The sequence below is a fragment of the Vicugna pacos genome, chromosome 9 (assembly GCF_048564905.1).
Source record: "Vicugna pacos chromosome 9, VicPac4, whole genome shotgun sequence".
Classification (NCBI taxonomy): Eukaryota; Metazoa; Chordata; class Mammalia; order Artiodactyla; family Camelidae; genus Vicugna; species Vicugna pacos.
Genome location: NC_132995.1, coordinates 15,815,022 through 15,837,618, shown reverse-complemented (window position 1 = coordinate 15,837,618; position 22,597 = coordinate 15,815,022). Strand labels below are relative to the sequence as shown.

General features: G+C 43.9%; 1 protein-coding gene and 1 long non-coding RNA gene across 2 annotated transcripts in view; one reads left to right on the top strand and one right to left on the bottom strand.

Moving 5' to 3' along the window:
• The window catches only part of ZNF792 (zinc finger protein 792), a 31,878-nt gene extending 14,331 nt beyond the window's left edge, over positions 1-17,547 (bottom strand). Inside the window, exons 1-2 of the transcript XR_012075552.1 lie at positions 17,034-17,547; positions 13,776-14,029 (exon numbers count right to left, since the gene is read on the bottom strand). The gene's annotated coding sequence lies outside the window, so the exon portion shown is untranslated. Of the gene's footprint in view, positions 14,030-17,033 lie in introns of the transcript that reaches the window.
• LOC116277573 (uncharacterized) lies at positions 268-21,278 on the top strand. The gene is made up of 3 exons (XR_012075555.1): positions 268-468; positions 8,148-8,208; positions 21,207-21,278. It is a non-coding gene; the product is annotated as an uncharacterized lncRNA (long non-coding RNA).
• Positions 21,279-22,597: the final 1,319 nt, after the last annotated feature.

Below are 22,597 nucleotides of genomic sequence, written 5' to 3'. Positions count from 1 at the left end.
CCGGCCAGGCAGGTCCGGGGCGGCGGGGAGGAGGCGGGCGGACCTCGCAGGTTGTCGGTGACTTTGGCGGAGCTTTTCCTCTTTAAGGGGCTGTCCCCAGACTTCTGGGACTGCCTGGGGCCAAGTCCCGCCCGGCAGAGGTCCGTATTACGAGACTCACACGTGCCTGTGTGGACGTAGGCAAGCCCCTTTACCTCTCAGATTCTCTGGGACCTAGATTCACATTGAAAAACGAAGATGGTATCTAATTTACTGGTTCTTCGTGTGCTAATGTTAAATGTTGCTATAGTTCAGTGCTTCTCAAAGCGGTAACATCAGCACCACGTGGGAATTTGGTTAAAAAGACGCAAGTTCTTGGGCAATAACCCAGACCTAGGGACTCAGAAATCCTGGGCCAGGGGGCCCAGCCTGCCGTGTGTCAACAAACCTTCCAGGGGTTGAGAAGGAGAGCCTGAGCGTGTTGAATAGGTAGGAGGAATAAATGGGTATTTGTTTAACAAATTGTTCTTGAAACTGGTTATATGCTTGGGGTGTTGACTGGGGGAAAAATGCACCACCTTAAAGTTACGAATTATGTTTTATTTGCAGCATTAGTGAGGGCTATAGCCCAGGAAGGCAGCCGCTCAGATAACTCTGAGGAACTGGTCAGAAGAGGTAAAGAAGGAGCCAGGATAAGTAAGAGTTTTACGGGGGGGGGTGGGGAGGAGACCACAAAAATCATTTAGTTGAATGTCAAAAGATTACTGCTAATCACAAAAAACAGACGTCTCAAGTTAATGATTTTAGTGCTTTTCTACGTATGGGAAGATGCAAGAGTCTGAGCTCACTGAAATGACTCCTTTGATATGCATCTTAACTAACAGTTTTCTTCATCCTAAATTCCCCGGGGCGCACCGTGGGAATGGGGAGGAGGGGCAGCTGCAGTGGCTGATGCCTTGATGGGGAACAACATTTGCTGTTTACTGGTGTGAATGGAACATGTTGCCTGCCATATCAGTAAACAAAAGATGTTGCAGCCATCAAACCACTACAGTTACCCCAGACGGTGAGCGGGAGGGAACCCAGGATGGATACAAGCAGGCTGCCCGTTGCCAAGCCCTCAGCCTCTGCAGCCACCCTCAGTGGTGCACCCAGAGGGGACTCAGCACGGGAAAGAACTGGACACTGGCCCTGGATAGCTAGGTGCATATCAAAGGAATGATTTCAATGAGCCCAGACTCTTGCATCTTCCCATAAATAGAAAAGTGCTAAATTTAGTAACTAAAGTCTGGTTTTCTTTAATTAACAATAATCTTTTGATATTCCAACTACCTGGTCTTTGTTGCAAAAACCCATATATACCATGGCTCCTCCCTTACCCCTTGGGAGCAGTTCCTCAGAGCGATCTAAAAGGCTGTCATCCCGGCTTGAACTTCTCCATCTGCCAAATAAAATATAACTCTCAACTTTTAGGTTGTGCATTTTTTTCAGTTGACTCCGGAATGTCAGGCAGTATTTTTTGTCCACAGCAATAACATAGTGTTTGTCTTTCCCTGCTGACTCGTCTCACTAAGCATTGTTGCAAATGGCAGACTTTCTTTTTTTTTTTTATGAAATATCTTTTTCCATCCCCTCATTTTCAGTGTGTGCCTTTAGTTTTGAAGTGAGTCTCTTGTAAGCAGCATATCGATGGGTCTTGTTTTTTCATCCAGTCAGCTACCCTATGTCTTTTGATTGGTGGATTTAGTCCTTTGACATTTAAAGTAATTATTAAGAGGTATGTACTTACTGCCATTTTATTACTTGTTTCTTGGCTGTTTGTGTAGTTCTTCCTTGTTCTTATCTTCTCCTTTTAGTTTCTTTCCTTGTAGTCTGATGATTTTCTTTAAGCGGTATCTTTGTGTTGCTTTCTCTCTTGTTTTTGTGTATCTATTGTAGGTTTTTGATTTGTGGTTACCACAGCGTTCATATATGTTGACCTATAACTGTATCTATTTGCTTTTTTTGTTTTTTTATATTGAGTTATAGTCAGTTTACCATGCTGTGTCAATTTCTGGTGTACAGCATGATTTTTCAGTCATATATTCAATTTCATATTCTTTTTCCCCGTGAGCTACCACAAGATCTTGGATATATTTCCCTGTGCTATACAGTATAAACTTGTTTATCTATTCTATACATACCTGTTAGTATCCACCAATCTCAAACTCCCAGTCTGTCCCTTCCCACCCGCCTCCCCCCTGGCAACCATGTTTGTATTCTATGTCTGTGAGTCTGTTTCTGTTTTATATTTAAGTTCGTTTGTCTTCTTTTTTAAAAAATTTGTTTTAAACAGGTAGTCCTTTAAGTTCAAATGCATTCTAAAAAATCTACTTTTTCTATTCCCTTCCTCCACACTTTGTGTTTTTTATGTCATGTTTTACATCTTCATATTTATCCCTTTACTGATTATTGCGGTTACACTTGATTTTGCAATTTTTTTGTCTTTTAATCTTTGCACTAGTTCATTTAAGTGATTGACCCTCAACCTTTACTATATAGGTGCCTTACTAGTAGGATTTTTCCTTTCCTATAGATACTTCTTGTTAGAGCCTTTTCTTTTCCACTTAGAGAACACCCTTTAATATTTCTTTTAGGGTAGGTTTAGCATTGATGAACTCTGTTGGTTTTCACTTGTCTGAGAAGTTCTTTCTCTCTCCTATTCTAAATAATAATCTTGCTGGGTAGAGTATCCTAGGCTGCAGGTTTTCCCTTTCAGAGCTTTGAATATATCATGCCACTGCCTTCTGACCTGCAAAGTTTCTGCAAAAAAATCAGTTGATAGCCTGATGGGGGTTGCCTTGTATATGAGATGTCAGACAATTTTAATGGCTCAAAATGCCCTTCAGGAGAGATTAAATTTAAAAATCAATAGGTACTATTTTTCAGAGCAATTTTAATTTCATAAATGAGCAGGAAGTATACTGTTCCCAGGTTCTCTCCCCAACACATGACTCAGGCCCTCCCTCATTCAACATCTGCATCCATGTGGTGCATTTGCTCCAGTCCATGAACTAGCACTGTGTTGAAGAAAAATTAATCACTAGTCAATCTAAGAAAGAAATGGAAAATTTTATTTGAGCCAGCCTAAGGATTATGACCCAGGGGACAGTCTTTCAGAGAGCTCTGAGGGCTGTTCTGCCCGTTAGAGGCTAAAGCACAGTTATCTACATTTTTGAGACAAAGGGTTATACTTTAATGACATCCTGGCACGTTATACAATCCAGATCTGCATGTACAAAGTGAGTAGCAGGTCATTGTGGCCCCTTCCAAGATTAAGAAGAAATATCTCCTAAGGAGGTTGATGCAGATGCACAATACACACTGAAGGGGAGGAAGGAGGTCCAAATAGGCAAAGAAATTTTTTATGTTTAAATTTTTCTTGTCTTGCCATAAAATATGAATTTCATTTCATCAACTGACAAATCATTATTAAACAAAGACCATAGTTCACATTAGCATTTACTGTATGAGTTGCACTTTCTGTGAGTTTTGGCAAATGTATAATGTCATGTACCCATCATTATAGTTTTATACAAAATAATTTCACTGCCTTAAAAATCCCATGTTCCCCCTACTCATCCCTCCCTGCCCCCTAACCCCTGGCAACCACTGAACTTTTTACTGTCTCCATAGTTTTGCCTTAACCAGAATGTCATAAAGTTGGAATCCTACAATATGTAGCATTTTCAGATTGGCTTCTTTCACTTAGTTATATACATTTAAATTTTCTTCATATCTTTTCATGGCTTGATAGCTCATTTTTCAGTGCTACATAATATTCCACCATCTAGATGTACCACACTTTATCCGTTCACATACTGAAGGACATTTTGGTTACTTTTGCAATTTGAGGCAATTATGAATAAAGCTGCTGTAAACATCCATATGCAAGTTTTTTTTTTTTTTTGACGTAAGTTTCCAACTCTTTTGGGTAAATACCAAGGCGTGCAACTGTTGGATTGTATGGTAGAAATATGCTTAGTTTTGTAAGAAACTGCCAAATTGTACCATTTTGCATTTCCATTAGCAATGAGTGAGAGTTCTTGTTGCTCCTCACCACCAACGTTTGGTGTTGTCAGTGTTTTAGATTTTAGCAATTCTGATAGGTGTGTAGTGGTATCTTGTGGTTGTGTTAATTTGTATTTTCCTAATAATGTCTGGTGCTGAGCTTCTTTTCATATGCATATTTTCCATCTTGATGACGAGGCATATATTCAATTGTTTGCCCATTTTTTAATTGGGTTGTTTATTTTCTTTCTTTTGAGTTGAGTCCTTTGCATGTTTTAGATCACAGTCCATTACAAGATATTTCTTTTGAAAAAATTTTCTCCCAGTTTGAGGCTTGTCTCCTTATTCCATTGACAGTGTCTTTCCCAGAGCAGAAGTTTTAAATTTTAATGAAGTTCAGCGTATCATTTTTTTCTTTCACTGACTGTGCCTTTGGTATTGTATATAAAAAGTTATAGCCAAATAAAAGGTCATTTAAATTTTCTGTGCTATCTGCCAGGAGATTTTTAGTTTTGCATTTTAAATTTAGACCATGATCCATTTTGCATGTGACTGTCCAGTTGTTCCAGCATCATTTGCTGAAAAGATTATCCTCACTCCAGTGAATTGTCTTTGCTATTTTGTCAAACAAAAGTTGACTAAATTTGTTCGGGTCTATTTCTGAGCTCTCTATTCTGTTCCATTGATCTATTTGTCTATTTCTTTGCCACACTGTCTTGATTACTGTAGCTTTATAGTAAGTCTTGAAATCAGGTAGTGTTTGTTTTCCAATTGATTCTTCTCCTTTGATTTTGGGTTGGCTATTCTGGGTCTTTTGCCTCTCTGTGTAAACTTAGTGTAGGTTTATTGATATCTACAAAATAACTTCCTGGGATTTTTTTTGATTGGAATTGCATTGAATCTATATATCAAGTTGGGAAGAACCGACATCACAACAGAATTGAGTCTTCCTATCCATGAACATGGAATATCTCTGCATTTAGTTCTTCTTTGATTTCTTTCAACAGAATTTCATAGTTTTCCTCATGTAGATCTTGTATATATTATGTTAGGTTTACACCTAAGTATTTCATATTTTTCATGCTAATGTAAATGATACTATATTTTAATTTCAAATTCCAGTTGTTCATTTTAGTATATAGGAAAGCAATTGATTTCTGTGCATTAACCTTGTAACCTGCAACTTTGCTATAATTGCTTATTAGTTCCAAGAGGATTTTTTTTTTGTTTATTTGTTTTGAGGGGGCTTTGGGGTCAATTCTTTAGAATTTCTACATAGACAGTCATGTAATCTGTGAACAAAAACAGTTTTATTTCTTTTTAATCCATATACCTTTTATTTCTTTTTCATGTCTTACTACATTATCTAGGAAATGCAGTGTGATGTTAAATAGGAGTGATGTGAGGTGGACATCCTTGCCTTGTTCCTGTCTTAGTGGGAAAGAATCTAGTTTCTCACCATTAAGTATGATATAGGTTTTTAAGATGTTATTTATCAAGTTGAGGAAGTTCCCCTTTATTCCTGGATTGCCAAGATTTATTTTTTTTTAACATGAATGGATATTGGATTTTTATCAAATGCATTTGTTTATGCATCTGTTGATTAATTCCAAGAGCTTTAGGAGCTTTTTTTCAGGAACCAGGGACAAAGACCAAATTTATTTATTATACCACAGTGCCTTTGATACGATGTGAGGAAAATAACACTTTACCTCTATGCTCTTCTTCCCCAAATCTCATCAACCCAGCCTATTCATGAAAAAAAATCATCAGATAAATTCCCATAGAGACATCTGTATGACAATAGAGCTGACCAGTACTACTCAAAACTGTCAAGGTCACTTAAAAAACAAGGAAAGTGAGAAACTGTCACTTTGACAGTTTTGACCTAATGAGAGAGCACGTGAATAATGACAAGGACATATTCACAACCATAAAATACCGGGAGCTGAATAAAATCTAATTTCCAGTGGAGAAAGAGTCCCGCTGGAGGAGGCTGTCTTCCTGTGCCATCTATTTTTGGCAGATGAGGCAAAAGGAAACCATTTGTTCCAGGGAGGGAGTACAATTCTCCCACTGTCATCAGTTGGGGAGCTGATCTATTTTTTCTTTCTTGTTTTGTGAATGCCAAAGATGAAATTTCAGGCAAGGGATTGAGGAGAGACTAAATGACCATCTGGGTGTCTCCAAAGTTTATCTGGGTGAATAAGACAGCCAGCTGTTTCCAGTTAGCCTTTTAATCTCAGGGGCTTTGCATGGAGAGACTTTCATTTCCTTTCTTCGAGGGTCAGGTGATAGGCAGAGTAGGTTTAATATTCTCTCTGGTTGTAGCGGGATTGGGGCAGACTGAGGAGCTGCTAGCATGTTTATCAGTGAACAAGTTCCCTCTTTGCTTTGGGATCTTACTGCCCATATGAGCTTCTATTTTAAATCCATCCACTTCTTTCAGTAATAAATCCTCTAATTGATCAGCCATCCATTTCCCATTTTTAGTTGGTGTTCCAGTTGTAGTCATAAATCCCCTGGCTTTCTTTGACATACTAGTCAGGCACTAACTCAAATGCGTATGTGCTGTCTCCATAGATGTTAATTCTCTTGTTCTTAACTACAGTGCAGGGCCTGGGATAATACACGTTCTGCTCTCTGCAATGATCTGGTGTCAGGCAGTGACTCCTACTCCACAGGGCTTTGGAAATCTGTAATAGCAGATCCTGTCTGGAATGTTCCTTCTGAGATGCAGAGATAAGCTCTATCCACAAAGAGGGTGAGCTCCGGTTCTGCAAGGGTAACCTCTAGAGGTCAGGATGAGGAAGGGTTAGCGTGCAGGTGGCTGCTGTGCAGTCTGTGGTTATCCTTCAGTTGGGACAGGAAGGAGAGCGTCAGGGTTAAGATTTTGAGCAGGGAACAGTGATGTGAGAAGGGGAAACCAGAAGGGTGGCGGTCAAGGAAAAGTATTGAGTGTTTCAGTTAGGAGAAGGATTTGGGCAGCCTGGGGTACATAAATTTCAGGATGTGACCGAGCAGAAGATCAGCTGTATCTTGGACCAATTTTGCCACAACCTGCTTGAAAACAGGAAGAGAATGCTTTACTAACAGGGTCTAAAGTGAGGCTAAAATACCCAAGGGGCCTTTGGTTTCCATTATGGCTCTGAAACAGGGCACCTAGTGGGGAGGGTATAGCTCAGAGGTAAAGTGTGTGCCCAGCATGCACAAGGTCCTGGGTTCAATCCCCAGTCCCTCCATTTAGGAAAAAAAAAAGTAATAATTAATGTTTCAAAAACCTAATTACCTCCCCCCACCACCGAAAGAAAAGAAAGAAAGAAATAGGGCACCTGAACCAAGCCCTCCTCGCTCATGAATGAATAGGGAAAAGACAAGGGTGGTTTGGGAGCCCCAAGTTGGAGGCAGAGAAATGGGAAGTTTTTAAGGATTCAAATGCCTTCACGGAAAATGAGTCCCGTTGTAGAAGTTCAAGCATAGTTTCCTAAATTACACCATAAATACAGGGGATGCTACAGCAGAAAAAGTCGGAATCTACGTCCTACAGTATCCAGTTAATCCTAGAAAGCCTCAGTGTTGTCTTTTTGTTCCAGGCAGAGTGTAGTTAAGAATGGTCTTGATAGTTCTGAGGACAAAATTTTTCCCTTCGGGAGATATAGTGTCCCAGATAATGCACCGGAAGACAACAAAGTTGCATTTTTGTCCCTTGAAACCTTATGTTCCTTGCAAGCCAGAGTCTCTAATAAGTATTGGGTGTGACTATGAGTTACTGAACCTAGTAGAACAAAGAAGGTCTTCTACATATTGAATGAGGGTTGAATTACAAGACCCAATTCTTTAGTTTTACACTTTACGTCCTGGCAAAAGAAGTGAGGGCTTCTGAAAATCCCTGGAGAGTGACCGTCCAAGTAGACTGTTGTTTTTCCCACGGAAAGGCAAACAGGTATTGGGAGTTGCGATGAAATTACAAAGAAAGCAGAGCCTAAGTCAACAGTGATGAAAACAGTAGTATCGGAGGGTATAGAAGCAAGCATTGGGGTTTGGGAACAAAAACAATCGTAGGTTTTACAATTTTTTTTATGGCTCATAATTCTTGTACCTAATTGGGTTCTTTACAGGTAGAACAGGTGTGTCGCAGGGGCCAGATGCGGAGATGAGAAGCCCCTTGTCAAGGAATCCGTGAGTAATAGATCTGAGACCATAAATGACCTCCGGTTGTAGAGTATTGGGTTAGTTTCGGGAGATGCATAGTGAGGTCTATATCTGCCCCCGCCCCCGCGCCCATAAAGACTCTGCTTTTGTCCTACATCTGTCATTCCTTTAGCCCAAAGTGAGTTGGGACTGTGAGTGAGCATGTTCTGAATGTGGGGATTAGCCAGGGTTGGGATGCTGCGAGGGGTCAAGGAAACGCAGGTCACCCATCAGAGCTGTCCAAGCACCAAGTGAGGGAGGGAGAGAGGGAGGAGTCTGCAAAGTTGAATGAACATGAAACAGTAACACTACAAATAGAAATTAGAACATATGTACGGATATGCATGACTGGGACATTGTGCTGTACACCAGAAATTGACACACTGTAACTGACTACTTCAATTTAAAAAAAGAAAGAAAGAAATGAAATCTCTGCCCGATATAGTAAAAGGAGTTGTGGAACTTAACAAAAAGCTATGTTAAGCATCGTGGGGTCCAAGAGATACAGAGAGGGGTTTTATTTTTTATTTTTATTTTATTTATTTATTTATTTTAAAAATTAACTCTCAGAAAGGGGTTTTAAAAGGGACAGGCCATGTGGTAAATAACCCCACTATGGAGGAGATTTGTGTCTTCTGAGGAATTTTGGTGGGGAATTGTGAGGTGTTGAGGGTGGAGGAGGCGGCTCCAGGGTCTACCAGAAAGATGATGGGTGCTCATAGATTGAGATTATCACTTCACCCAGCATTCAAGAGTGGCTTGGGGAAGACAGGAAAATATTCCTCGGAGGAGAGGCACTGGGACTCCTGCAATTATTGGCTTTTTTTTTCTTTAATGTTGGACAATCTTTAGTCCAATGTCCTTCTTCCCTGCAGTACTGGCAAGTATATCTTTAAAACTTCTTTTAAAAAAGTTTTTTAGAAGGGGGGGGAAGGTGTAGCTCAAGTGGTAGAGCGTATGCTTAGCATACACAAGGTCCTGGGTTCAATCCCCAGTACCTCCTCTACAATTAAATAAATAAGTTAACCTAACTACCTACCCCCCCAAAAAAATTTTAAAATAAAAAAATTTTAGATAAAGTTTTAGTGGAACAAAATTCCCTCGAGTCGTTTAAGTTGAAGAGCCATGAGTTTGCATTGTGTGGATTTTGTTTTATCAGACTTTGCATCCTCTAAGGCATGGCTCTCAGTGAGATGAGTATTTGCTAATGAAGAGGATGTTTTTGAAAAGCCTCTCAGTTCCTCACCAAACCCTGTTAGCAAAGCGAGTCCTTAAAGCAGACACCATATGATCATCTAGGGTTAGACCCGAGTAAACCTTCCAGGTATCTTCTAAGTAGAGCCTGTGGTTAGAGAACTCTCTCCAGCTGCCTTGGTTTGGTTCCCTGTGCAGGATGGCTTCTGTCCGGGCCTGGGTCCCACCCTGGGGTGCGTGGCTCATTCAGATTGAATTAAGGCCAAATTGCGATCCGGCATTGGAAAATACTTAAAAATAAGGGCTTTTGGATCTCATATGTCTGCTCTGAATCCTCATAAAAACTATGACATTGGCCAGGACATCTAATTTCTCTGTGCTTACAGATTCCTAATCCGTAAAGCAGGGGTGACAGGAGGGGATGAAGATAATTTACAGCAATTGGGAAAACATTAACTTCAATATAAAAGGCTTTATTCATGATACGTGCTCAATTCATGCTCACTGTGATGAGGAATATTTTATTATGTTAGCTCATTTGGCACGAAGCATGGATCTTATTTGTTGATATAACCCCTGATCTTAGCTCAATGCCAAGACACAATATGGCCACAACAAACATTTTCTGAATGAATAGATGAATGGATGAGACAGTAAACAAAGAGGTTATGAGGCTAAGTGTGAGAGTGGGAGGAGCCAAAAGCTAAAATGTTAGCGGGCACTGGGTCTGCAGTTTTGAGGACGTGGTGTCTGAACTCTGAACCACAGGTTGTGGGAAACAGTGCAAGTGGAAGGGCAGTTGGCACACAAACACGGGTGGGAATGGCCTGATCGCGAACCTTCCAGACTCCTCCCTTTGCCTCCTCTTCCAACGCCCAGGCCTGTCGTTCTGGGAAGATCTCCCTCCCTGAGGTTACTTCTCAGTCCACAGCCTCTCCTCCAGGACCTAATCCAGGCCTCAACCTTCTGTCCTGACACCTGGACAAAATCCCAGTCGGCTCAGCGCCCCGGCACCTCTTCTTGGGAGTGTCCCCACCCTGCCCTGCTCCCCACCCACCCACCATCAGCAATATGCTTGGCTCTGATCGCCTGGGTGGCCAGCAGCCATCAGTGTACATGGCGGAACCCATGCCTCGCTTTCTCCCCGGCAGTCAGTTTGGGTCTCCTCCTGTGCCTAGTGTCCTGGTGCACAAAAAGCCCTCGGTGTGAGGATTAAATTAATCAAAAAGAAGTAAATTCATGATTTAAGAGGTGAATAATTAAAAGAATAATGATGACACCTGACTAATGGAAATCTGGAGGCTGACGACTGAATTGACGGGAAGGTATAGACCGTTGAATGAATAAATGCTCTGAGGAATGGATGGATTTTATTCAACCTTTCTGCAGTATTTGACCCAAATCGCTTTCTCCTGCACCTCCTGCCTTACCGACCCTCTCAATCATCACATTCTCCTGTTTTCCTTACCCTCCTCACTGCCTTTCCCCTTTTAACCAGTCCTGTATTGATACTGTCCACCTACATGAGTCTTCCTGCCCACCACTCCGATCCCCAGACTCTAAATTTTGAGGTCTTTGCCACAGGGTCCTGGTGCCTCTTGGCTTTCTGTTGCCTCAGATGAGTTCCTTCATCCCCCTGACAATGAATGCTGTACTTTTCCTCCTGATTTCCAGAGTTATAGTGCCAGCTCTTCTCTGTACTTTCAGTCTGTATTTCCAATGAATATCTCACAGCCCTCTCAAAGGGCTCCCTCCAAATCTATTCCTTCTCCAGCATTTCCCATCAGTCAGGGAGAGAGAAATGAGAAGATTGTTTCAGACAGAGGCATGCAGAGAGGGAGAGGGAGAGAGAGAGGACACAAACAGAGAAGGCAAACCCAGGCTCGGAACCCCACAAAATGACAGATTAGCTGAGCAGGTCTGGCCCAGCCGCACTAAGGACAGCCCAGCAAGAGCGTGGGAGCCTGAATCCAGGTACAGGGAAGGGGGTCCCCAGTTCCGACTACTTTCCTAGCCAGGACTGAGCCCTGGAGAGCACCCGCATTTAAATATCAGGGGCCACTCAAATGGGGGGCACCCTGCAGGCTGGGAGTTTAGGTGCAGTTGCCTGGGCTCATTATCCTCGCCAACACGCACCTGACTCACGCCTCACCCCTCTGTCCCCCTGCTCCCGCAGGCGGTGTCTGAGCCCTGCAGACTCCCCATCATCCGCCAGCTATGGTGGTCCAGGCCACCCTCATCTCCTGCTGGAATTCCTGAGCCAGCCGCCTCCCCAGCTCTTCCGGGAAGCCTCCACACCCACCAGATGTTATTCACCCCTCCCAGCTCCTCCCCTCTGGCAGAGACCACTAGGGCTCTGACCGCAGCTGTCTGCAGTCCTGGCGTCTGTGTGGTGGTTTCCTAACTAGTCCTGCTGAATCCTTTTCCATGATGTGGGAGGTGACTAGGCGGTACCTAGAGTTTGCTTAGCTCCAGAATGTGGAAAACATCCTCTTCTATGTCTGGGCCTGGAAACCACTGCAGATGTGAACCCCAAATCCAGGGGAAGCGCTCTTTCCGCTAATATTTGAGAACCAAAGCAGATCCGTTTTTCTTGGTTTTCTTGGTATGTGGTGTTTTGGTTCTGGTTTACAGAATGTAAATGAAAAATGGAACGTGTAAGGAGGGAGGGTGTAGCTCAGTGGTAGAGTGCATGCTTAGCACGCACGAGGTCCTGGGTTCAATGCCCAGTACCTCCATTAAATAAATAATGTAATGTGTGAAGACAAAAGGGAAGATCTAGGGTATGAAGGTAGGGGAAACAACTAATGTTGCCACATAATATAAGCAAGGATTAGAATTCCTCAGTCAAAAAAATTGGGTAGAAATTTAAAAAAATTCCTCAGTCAGCTGTACTGGGTAAGACTTCTTTTCAGATTCCAACATTAAGAAGCAAAAAGGCTTCTGGTCCGAGGACGCCAGTGCAGAACTGTCAGAGAACAAGAGGCAGGAACTCAAATGAGAGAAAGTTCATGACTTGGAGGAAATGGTCCTTCCTGCTGCAGGAAGAGCCGGTGTATCCTGAGGAAGCCACATGTTTTGCAGAGCCCAAGCTCAGCCTAGCCCAGGGGGAGGACACATGAATTTGCAATATTCAGGGGTAGAGCATTGTGTCTGAGGTTTTACCTGATTCAGATGGAATCTGACCCAGGCTCCAGGGGAGATTTATTGGGGCAATGCATAGAGTTAAATGTTCCAAGACAGGCTCAGCAAACACAGGTCCAGACACCAAGAAGGAAGCCAGCCGGCCAGTGCAGAACTGAAATACTGCTTCACTTGGACAGAGGCGGGCACACCCGGGTGAGAACCCTGGTGTTGACGGGGGTGGATTGGGGCGCATGTTCAGCCTGCACGTGACTGGGGTTCTGATAAAGAAATGACGCGCGGCAGCTCGAGGAGGGCGGGTGTATCCATGTTATCTATTGCTGCCTAACATGTTATTCCCAAACTTAGAGGCTTAGCGCAACACACATTTATTATCTCCCAGTTTCTGTGGGTCAGGAGTCCAGGCAAAGCTTAGCTGCGTCCCTTGCTCAAGGTCTCTCCCAAGGCTGCGGTCAAGGAGCCGGCCAGAGCTGGTGTTTCATCTCATGGCTCAGCTGGGAAGGAGACCCTTCCAAGTTCATGTCTTTTCTCATAGGCTGAGGGCTGTTAGACTCAGTTCCTCGCTGGCTGTTGGCCAGAGGCTGCCTTCGGGTCCTCCTCTCCAACCTGGCAGCTTGCATCGTCAAAGTGTGCAAGCTAAAGGGGCAATTGGGAGGGTCTGCCAGCAAGACAGAGGTCACAATCTTTTGTAACCAACCATGGAAGTGACATCCCCTCACCTTTGCCATATTCTGTTGGGAAGCAAGTCATGAAGTCAAGTCCACACTCACGGAAGGGGATCACACAAGGGCCCCAGTAACAGGAGGTGGAGGTTGTCGGAGGCCATTTCGGAACTCGGCCTCCCACGGGTGGGGGAGCACCTGCAGACAAATTCCTAACACTATCCTTCCCTCTGGGTCTTGACTATTCTTGAGAACTATCTAAGAAGACAGCCTTTTAAAAGAATTAAATAGCAAAGAAGAAAAGTCATAAAAATGCCGATGTTTCTAAAAAAATCTCAGGGCTGATTTCCAAATAGTTTATTAGCACTGAACTTATTTTCTAATCAGACTGCCTTTAAAAAAATAGGAACTAATAAAAAACAGGTAACTCACATGTAATCAAAACCAAAGGTTCCCCATCCCCACCCCGACACCCAGTTAGATTCAGTGTGTTGTTCTCCAGAGAGAGTCTGAGGGTGTTCCAGTCACCTACTCTCACATAACAATGAGATAAAGTTTAGAGGTTTAAAACATTTATTTTGCTCCCAGATCTGCAATTTGGACAGGGCTCAGTGGAAGCAGCTCATATCTGGGGCATTTTTTGAAGAAAGAATCTTCCGAAGGCTGTCTCTCTCTCTCTCTCTCTCACAAGTCTTCAACTGATGGTGGTTCCCAGTAGGGGCTGTGGCCAGGACACCTGCAGGGGACCCTTCTGGATGGCTGCTTGGACGTCCTCACAGCATGGTGCCTGGGTTCCAAGGATGATCATCCTGAGAGAGCAAACCAGGCAGATATGTCTGTCACCTTTTATCACTTAGCCTCGAAAGTCACCTCACGTCACTCTCACCATAGTCTTAGATCTGCTAGATTCAAGAGGATGGAACTTAGATCCAATTTCTTGATGGAGGAGTGTCAAGATCATATTATAAAAAGGGCACACGGGCTGGGACTCGTCTTTGGAGAAATACAGTCTGCCACAGAGAATAAACTAGCCCCCTGCACCATCCTTGAGCTTTCATGAATGTCAGTGACAACAGACACCATAAGGTGAAATGAAGTGTGCAGTCATGAAGAAATAAGGCAGCAAGTACAATCTTGATAAATGAGAAATACCATCCTTTCTGCCTCTTCTCCCATTGGGTTGGAAGTTGGGAACGGATCCATCCGCCTGGGCTAGAAAAGAGATATTGTGCAGAGTTTCCGGGCCAAGCCCGTGGACTTAGGATTCTCACCTGACCTGTTATTCTAAAGCCTATAAAACTCCCTTTATTAGTTTATGTTGTTGCATGACAAATTACCATAAATTTGGCAGCTTAAACAATACCCATTTATTACTTCACAGTTTTGTAAGTTAGGAGTCGAGGATCAGGAATCTAGGCAGGTTTGTGCTCGGGTTATTACGAGGCTGAAATGAAGATGTCAGTGGTCTGGCTGTGGGGAAGAGTCTGTCAATACTCCAGAAATTGTATCAGTTCTTCTGGGCTGGGTGCTGCTAGGGAGTTTTTGACCACCAGGGGGCGCAAGAACCACAATCCCTATGGCTGGGGAGCGTGGCCTGAGTTCCAGCTCCCTTCTGCCAACTTGGTCCAGTAACCAGCAGCATTCCCCTGGGAACTTGTCAGAAAAGCAGAATCTCAGGCCCCAAACCTAGACCTGCTGAATCAAAATCTGCATTTTGTCAAGACTCAGGCAATGCGTGTGCACACTGAAGTTAGAGGAGCACTCCAGCTCACGGCTTCTCAACCTTGGAGCCACGTTAGAATCACCCCAGGAATTTAAAAAATTCCTGATGCAAGGGCAGTACCCCACAGAGATTCTGATTTTGACATTCCTGGGGTCCAGACTGTTAAAAGCTCCCCCTGAGAATTTTAACGTGCAGCCAAGTTTGAGAATCGCTGCCTACTCCTTACTGTAAGAAAACCTGCGTGTGTTCTGTGGTCCACCTGGGTGTAGATGCCGGAGAAGGACATACAGCCTCGGGGATCTGCTGGGACGCAAGACCCTGGACCTCAGGGGCCTCCAGGTTATAGTGAAGTCAGGGAAAAGTGAAAATGTGAAGCTCTGAGGCAGTGTTATCTTGCTTTCAAAGTGCTTCAAAGACCCAAGTCAAGCACCAGCTCCTCAGACAGAAATTCTACCCCCACCCCCGCCGGTCTTGGTGATGATGCTCCCTGATTAGTGCTCCCTGATCGGTAATGGTGCCTCCTGATCTCCAGTGGGGGCTCCTTGAGGGCAGGAAATGTGTCTCTTCTCCCCTGCAGTGTCTGCTGGATGAAGCACCCTCCACAAATGCTATCGTGACCTGGGCAGACCCTGGTTGGTGGTGGAAGCAGTGAGTTGAACTTTGAGAAAGAAGGTGCCTGGAGGACTGGGGAGCTTGGCAGGGTTATGATAGACTTTTAAAAATATTTATTCTTTCCTATTTATATAGTGCTTTACAATCCAATGCACTTTTATGTGCATTATTTCATTTTCACAATTCCATCTGTGATAAGTTAACTGTACAGTAGTGGAAAACCGAGTGACAGAGAGGTGAACAGATATACTGAAATTTACAGGATGAATCAGACAGAACTAAAACAAGAAGTTGCCTTCTTAAATTTCCTGATTTTCTAAGTGCTATTTCCAGGATGTGGCAATTTCTAACTTCTGACCTCTCTCTTTCTTCACTGTTTGGGAGCATTTCTGGGGATTTTGTCTTTGTTCTTTCTTCTCCATTCTCCTCCCCCAGGTGGAGGGTTTGTTTTGTCATCCTGGAATTCTCAGGCAATCTCCTCCCTGATGGCCACTGATTTATATGACTTCTCATTTTCCACAGAAGATTCATCAGGTATGGAGTAAATTCTCAATGTGTGCTAGCCATCATGATCATGATTTCATGATATATTTCTTCAATGCAAAGAACTTGTTTCCCTTTGTAAACTTATTTCCCTTTGTATCTCTAGCACTTTAATGAAATATTTGTGGAATGAATGACTCGCACATGAAGTGGAGGGATTTGCGAAGTTAAACCTGAGAAAGGGAAGAAGCAGACGCAGAGGGTGAAACCTGCCGTGAGTCGGCTGGTGGGGTGTTGGGGCCAGGTTCTAACCTCTGATCCAAGAGCTGTGAAGGGCGGTGCAGGTAGAAATAGTCAGTACCATGGGAAGAAGTTGGTTTTATCTTCTCCAGTCATGGACATCTAGCTCTCCTGTTGGTGCTGTCCGTGGGGCAGGAAAAGGAAGTCTGTGTGTATTTCCTGTTCAAACGAGATGCCGTTTTGCCCTTTGAAGAATTCTATATGTTTAATCCTGTTTCCAGTTGATTGCTAGTTGATAGAAGTCCCAGGTGTGCTTTTTATTATTATTCTCTGTATTTATCTTCGGTTTTATTTATTTCATTTTTAAACATGTGCGATGGATTTATTCTTTGGGTGTGTTGGGCTTCGCAGCCCAGCAGCTTTTTTCACTTACGTAATCTTCATCTGAAATTGTTCTACTGTGGCTTTTCTCCTTTTTTCTGCTGACATCTTTGTTCTACTCCTGAGCGTATCCTTTTTCCCTCCAACTGTTTAATGAAAACTTTCAGGAGAGCTGAAGGAGCTGTACAATGAACGCCTGTGTATACCTGCCACCTAGATTCTGCCATTAACATTTCACTCTGCTTGGTTCAGCTTATTTTTTACACATTGACAGTAAGTTGCAAACATCAAGTCTCTACCCCTAAATCCATCAAGTATATAAAAATTAAAAAATACAAAATAAAAACAAACAAACAAACAAAACTTCCAGTTACCTCTGACCCATGAGTGAGGAGAACTCTTCATCCCAACTGGCTGAAGGTGAGGGTGGGGGCTGCTGTTCCTGCCCAGCCAGAAATCTCCCTGGGTTCCAGTGGAGTTCATGATTCAGAGGGCTACTTGCTCTTGTGAGCCCTTTAACCATCTCTGCCCCAGCAAGCCCGGAGGGGCAGCAGGAAAGGCCTGACAATGCACCTTATAATCTCCCCTGCCGGTGGCTTCCTGTCTGATCTCAATGCCAGGCAGTTACAGGAAAGTTCCAACTGCCAGACTGTACATCCCACTCTTCCTGTTCCAACCAAGGAACTGCTCGTTACCCGTCAGAACGAGCCTCCTGTGCTTCGCAGGCTCAGCCTGAGGTCATAACGGGGAGTGATCCTCTTTGGTTTCCCCTTAGACCCGTTTGGCTTTCACTGTATTGGCCGCCTGTCCTCCCAGACCAGGGTCTGGTCTTTCAGAGACCCCACCCCACCCCCCAGTTATGCGGGAAGCGGAGGGTGCACATCTGCTTCTAAGTTCTCCTTGCTGGTTTGGTGTAATTCCTGAAAGAAAGCATTCAGCAGTCATTTTATTTGCAAAAACTTTAAACATAAACTTGTTTATGTTGTGGGGATGGGGGAGCATGTGGAGAGAAGCAAGAGGACACTTTGGGGGGTGATGGACATGTTGGTCAGCTTGGTCGTGGTGATGGTTTCAGTACTGTATGTATATGTCAATATCATCAAATTGCGTGCTTAAATATGTGCAGTTTCTCGTACATCAAGTATGCTTCAATAAAGCTGTTAATAGGTTTAATGTTGGTAATATAGTGCAGCTTATTAAAATTTTATTTTTTATCTCTTTATTGAGGTAAGCATGCATACAGTAATGTGCATAAATCTTAAATGCACAGCATAAGTAATTTTTCATATGTGTACCGTCGCCATGCATGTTAAAATATAGAACACTTCCAATAGCTCAGAAGCTCCCTTGTGCCCTCCCAGTCGTTAACCCCTAGAGGTCAGCACTGCTCTGAGCGCTGGCACCACAAATCAGTTTTGCCTGCTCTTGAACTTCATGTTAATGGACGTGCACCTCAGTTGATGCCTATGTGGGAGTTTGCTCATTCTCATTGCCATAGGGTATGACTCTATCACTATTTATTTGATCATTCTATTGTTGATGGACATGTGGGTGGTTTCCAGTTTGGGGCTGCCATGAATCAAGCTGCCATTGTCATCCTCACACGTCTCCTTTAGTGGATATTGCCGGTCTCTTCTCTTGAAAGATGTGATGGGTTGAATGGTGGGCACTGCCCTCCCAGAAAGGTAAGTCCACAGCCTCACCCTCAGACCCTGTGAATGTGACCTTGTTTGAAGAAAGGGTCTTTACAGATGTAATTGAGTCTCTGAGATCACCTTGGATTATAGGAGTGGGCCCTCAATCCAAGGACACGAGTCCTGAGAAGAGACACTCAGAGAGGAGAAGGCCTGGGGAAGATGGAGGTGTAGACTGTGGTTGTGCGGGTACAGACCAAGGACCACGTGGAGCTCTGGAGAGAGCGTGGTCCTGTCAACACTTCGACTCAGGCCTGCAGCCCTCAGAGCCCTGAGATAGCACATCTCTGCTGTTGTAAGCGGCCAGGTCCCGGGGAGTGTGTAACGGCAGCCCCAGGAAGCGCAGACGGGGGTCATTTACAGTGTAACTTTATTAATATCCATTTACATTTGTGCGCACCACTCACACTGAAATTTTTAAGGCATTTTGAATGCAGACGTTCCCAAGCCCGACTGGGTTTTTCCCCCATCTCTGAGTTCAGGTAGTGTTTGCTTAACGTCCCAGAGTTGAGAAGGCCCCAGCAGGCCTGTCGGAGTGTGTTTGTGATCCAGTCCGTCCCAGTGGGGTTTCCATGGAGAGCCGGCTGCTCCTTACGCAGCCTGTGCCTCCTCTGCTTCGGCGGCTGGTTCCCCTGCTGCTGCCCTGCCCTTTCTCAGGCTTGCAGGAGCAAGGCCATTTGTTTCCTATTAAAATTAGCCATACTTAAATTAAAAAAAATTTTTTTTAATAAAAGCGAAATATATACATGACACCGATGCATAAAACAGAAAAAGAAATTAACCACATTAAACCTGCCCTGTTTGGAGGGCTCGCCTTCTCACAGAGGTGACGGTGGAGCAAAATGAAATCATTCCAGTTCTTTCCTTCTTTGGTCTCTTAGCATGCAAGCATGCATCTCCTTCTCATTTTAAGATTTGCCTAGCAAGCGATGTGGAAGAACGCCCAGAGTTAAACAAAACCAACTTGGGGACATGACAAGCATTCTAGAATTTTCTCACACTTCTAGCTCTGTTTCCCCAGCATCTGGTTTCCAGCATCTTGCAGAGCGTGATTGTTGAAATCCTGAACCATACGTGCTCATTCAAACCCTGCCCCGACCCGGGAACATGTAACAAAAGCTAAAACAGTGATGGGAGGCTCACTGTGTGTTTAAGCCCAGGCGAAGCACTTAACTTATATTATCTCACTGGATTCTCTCAAAATCCTTGGAGGGAGGTCATAACATTTTCCATGCTGCACAGGTGAGGGCTGTGAGCTCACTGACCACAGGAACCACGTCTGTCTGTCTGTCTGTGGCTTCAGTCCCATTTTCTAGAAGAGCAGCCAACAGTAGGTATGTCAGTGGGAAGGGAGACAGCCTAGAAAACCATTGCAGTTTATCAAAAGGCTCCCCCACCCTCACTGCTGAAACGAAGCCTCCAATATCTAAACGTTTCCTTGAAGATTTCCCAGGCTGGGTGAAATACAGAATAGAAGTTTTACTGGGGCTTTTTTATAAAGCCCTCCAAAATGATCATTTTCTACAGAAAATGTTACATTTGGTCCTGATGATTCCTTGCAGAAATGAACCCAAATGGTGAGAAAAAAATGCGATTCTTTAGGTTTTATAACAGGCCATCCAGTCTTAGACTATGTCTTGGGCCCCTCTTTGTGGTTTTCAGGGTGAGGAAAAAAATACATAAAATTAGAAAGCAAAACAGAAAAACAGATACTGGGAAGGAAACTCAGGGGAAGGAAGAAACCCTTGGGAAACCCAGTCCTTCATGCTCTGGTTGACAAAATGCAAAAAAATCCATCTTCATCCCTCCTACCTTGTCCTTGTCGAGGTGCAAATTCTTTGGGAACTCAAGGTACACCAAGCTTCCTCCCCAGATAGCCCCAAGTTCAAGGGCAGGAAATGGTCTCAGACCGGGTGTCTTTGCTCTGAGAGCAGCAGCACCCACAATTTGCCCCGAGATGGTGGGGAGATAAAGCGGAAGTTCATGAGAAACCGACACCCCAATGACATTACATGGGAGGTCAAGGCAGAGGGTGGCCGGAAGGGACTGTCTGGTTGGCCCCAGTGACAGCCATTTAGCACCTGGGAATGCCCATCTCTTTTGTAGAAAATGGGGCTCAGTTCAGCCCAAAGAGACAGCTCTCAATATACAAACAGAGAACAGAAGGGGAGGACATCAGACAATTTGGGACTTTCCCAGGGTGCGGGGTGTGGGAAGGGATTTGTTTAAATCAGACACTTGGGGGAAGAAATGTTACGTACGCAGGGGGCGTGGGTGAGATTAAGTAGGAAGTCAAAAATCACCAGACCCCTTGTGGACACACTCAGAGGCGAAACCAGAAGTCACAGTTCACTGGAAACAGATTAACAGTGAGGAAATCCTGAAGTATCCAGAGAGCGCAAATAACACATTATAGCTTATTATTTATCAGAAGTACACAAACCCACGCTCTTTTAAGCACCCACATGGGAGTGGAAGATGGAAGTCAGCACAGACTCTGGGCATCAACCTTCATGTGGGAAAATGCTGCAGAAATGGCGCACAATCTGGACGCCCTCAGCTCACCACCCCACCCCACCCCACCCCACCCCAGCTGGGAGGAGCGCCAGTGAGCAGCTTCATGACCCTGCTACTCTCCGGAATGAGGGGAAGCAGAAATAATGGAATAAGAGGCAAGTGGTTTTCAACCCACACAGATCTGAGATGGAGAAACATGGGGACTTTCACAGAGCAGGGGGGGCTCACATGGGGTGTTCTTATGTAGCCCTGCTCTGTCCAGGATTTCATTTCCACACGCCAGTCCTTCCTGTTTCCAAGGACATTGGGTTCTGATGAGTTTCCTTCTTTCCACAGTCCTAACACCAGCCATGAACTTCACTCAACCCCTAAGAGAGAATTTGAATCCAGCTCTATTTTTCATGAAGACAGTACTCCTGTGCAGGAAGAGAAGGGTGGGTTCTGGGAAAAGATGCGCCGGGGGAGGTGAGGGACATCTTCACTCTACACATCGTGATGGGTAGGGGGTGATCACTGTCAACATGTGGGGGGGGGCTGCGGGGGCCAGTCCTGGTCTCTGTCTGCCTGCTGCCTACTGGACCTCTCCATCTGGACCTTCCCTCAGCATCACCAACAAGTTGTCCTAAACAGAACTCTTGAAGTTATTCTGCAAAATATTGGCTTATTTCAGTCTTCACTGCCCCCTCAGCTGTTATGCCGCAGGCTGAACCTCATGCTGGGCCCCATTTCTAAATATGAACCAATGGGCAAGGACCCTGCACACCTGATGGAAGTGCTAACATGAAAAGGAAAAGCCAATGTACTGTCTACATATATACACACGTGTATGTAATTAATATATATACATATATGCACATATTTATAATATATATGTGGTTTTTCAACTAGCCTTGAGATACACACACACACACATATGATAATTAGGATGTTGTGTTTTTTTGGAGAGGGATAAACAAATGGACCAATGAAGCTCTGAAACACCTACAGTGGATGTATGTATGTATGTATGGATGGATGGATGGATGGAAAGATACTTGATGCGTGACAGAGAGGAACACACAGAGACATGTACGAGAATGTTTACCGTAACACTATATTTAACAGTCCAAACTAGGAAGACCTCAAATATCCATCGACCTAACTGATAAGTCAATAGTGGTATTTAAGCTACAATTTATTTCCTCAGTGGAATAAAATACGATATGAAAAATGAACAAATTTCAGCCATGCACAATAAAGTGGATGGTTCACAAGCAGAATGTTAAGTGGAAAAAGCCAAACACAAAAGACTTCACAGTGTGTTCCTCCATTTATATGAGATTCAGAAGCAGGCAAAACTAAACTCGGGTGTTGGGGAACATGTGCTCAGGTAGCAAAACGCTAAAAAAAAAAAAAAAAGGGAAGGCAGGATTAACAAAGAAGGTCTTTGGAGGGGAGGAGGGTTTGGCTGGGAAGGCACCGGTGGCGGCTGGTGGAGGGTGGGGGCTGGGCAATTATATACTTTTTCTTGACCTGGGTGGTGGGTTCATGAGAGTTCCCTTTATAAGCATATATTAAACCATTTATATTTTATGCCATTTCTTGTGTGTATTATCTGTGACACACACACACAAAAAGCTTTTTAAAACATAAACTACCAAAGGGAAAAAAAGTCTAAGAAAAGACATGATGGAACTTAACAAGAAACATTTGTTTTTCAAAAGTACCTAAACACATGGTGGTGATGG